Here is a 1894-nt window from a genome sequence, read left to right as displayed (position 1 = left end):
CTCTGCCTTCCGGGTTCAAGTGATTCTCCTGCTTCAGCCTCCCGAGTAGCTGGAGCTACAGGCACCTGCCACCACACCTGGCTAGTTTTTGTATTTTTAGTAGAGACAGGGTTTCACCATATTGGCCAGGCTGGTCTTGAACCCCCGACCTTGTTATCCACCCACCTCGGCCTCCCGAAGTGCTGGGATTACAAGTGTGAGCCACTGTGTCTGGCTTCCTTGGACTTTTTATCTGCACTGAAGGCACTCAGTGGTCCAGACCACCTACTTCTGCTCTACCTTTGGACATCCTGGCCATGTGCCACCCCTCAGCCTGACCACAACACCTGCAGTGCCCCAAACACACCATGCAGTTTCATGCCTTTACACCCATTTCCTCTCCCTAGTCAACACACCTGGGTGACCCCTATTCTACCCACTCAGACAGGATAGGCTCCATGACCTTTCTGCAACTCTATTTTTCTCATCTAGAAATAGAGTTAATGACATCTACTTCTCTAGCAGATGTTTAGGAATGAGATACGGTGTGGAGAGCACCTGGTGGGAACACAGCGCATATCTGTGATAGTGACTGTTAGCCGTTATCCTCATCACCACATCCTTTCCCCACACCTCAGATAGTGTCATAGTCTACCACCTCAGAGAGAAAATAGAAAAGGGAGGTCCCAAACTTCCTGCTCCATCACCTACACCTGCCCCTCCTGATCTGTTTCCTCTGATTTCAACAAGCAGGTGTTCTTTCTCCTGTCTCAGGCTAATTCTGCAACCACATTGGGGAGCCCCCCACCCCAGCTTCCCTCGGGCTTCTCTATTTGGTCAATTCATTAATTCATTCATTCGACAAGGATCCATGAACGCTAACTATGTGCCAGTCACTATTCCAGGTGGTGGAGTCATAGAAGTGAACAAAACAGAAAGTTCTCATTCAAAAACAACACAACTTGTGGTAGGAGGCAGACAGGAAACAAAATAAGTAGTAATATATATGATGTGTTGGATGATGATAAGTGCTCAGCAGAGAAATAAACCTGGAATAGCAGAACTAGCATTTCTTTCCAAAGGGGTCTTTTTCTGTTGTTCAGGCTAGAGTGCATTGGAGTGATCATAGCTCACTGCAGCCTAATTTTTTTGAAAGACAGGGATCTTGCTATGCATATTGCCCAGATTCTTGAATTTCTGGCTTCATGCAATTCTCCTCCCTTGATCTTTCAAGGCCCTGTGATTATATGTGTAAGCCCTCGTGCCCGGTTGGAAGTTACAGTTTAAAATAGGGTGGTTACAAGCAAGGGGAGCGAGGCACAGAATACCTGGGAGAAAAGCATTCCAAGTTGAGAGAACAGCAGTGCCAGAGCACAGAGTCAGAAGCACTGTGGTATATGTGAAGAATGGCAATGAGGCTGGGGTGGCCGGAGCACACAGGGTGACCAGGAGAATAGGAGGTGACAAAGCCAGAGGGGGTTAAGGGCCAGATCACATATGGCCTTGAAAGTCATCATGCTGACCTGGACTTTACCTCTGAGAGGGGAGTCACTGGTAGGTTAGAGCAGATAAAGGACTGGACTTACTTAAGTTTTAAGAAGTTACTTCACATGCTAGACTGATATGGGCTGTGGGTAGGGCTGGTGGATGGAGGCCTGAAGACCCAGCTGGGAGTTACTGCAGTGATCCAGGGGAAAGATGCAGATGACTTGTACCAGGGAGGAGCCATGAAAAGGCTATGATGCTGGATTTATTTTCAAGACAGAATAAAAAGACTTTGCTGATAAATTTACGGGTGGGGTGTGAAAAAGAAGGGCATCAAGGGTGACCACAAGGTTTTGGTCCAAAGAAACTGTACAGATGGAGTTGCCACTTACTGAGATGGGGAAAATGAGGGAGAAGCCGGTTGTGGAGG

This window comes from Mandrillus leucophaeus, unplaced genomic scaffold, assembly GCF_000951045.1.
Source record: "Mandrillus leucophaeus isolate KB7577 unplaced genomic scaffold, Mleu.le_1.0 Scaffold760, whole genome shotgun sequence".
NCBI classification, from domain to species: Eukaryota; Metazoa; Chordata; class Mammalia; order Primates; family Cercopithecidae; genus Mandrillus; species Mandrillus leucophaeus.
Note: the sequence above shows the minus strand (reverse complement) of the source record.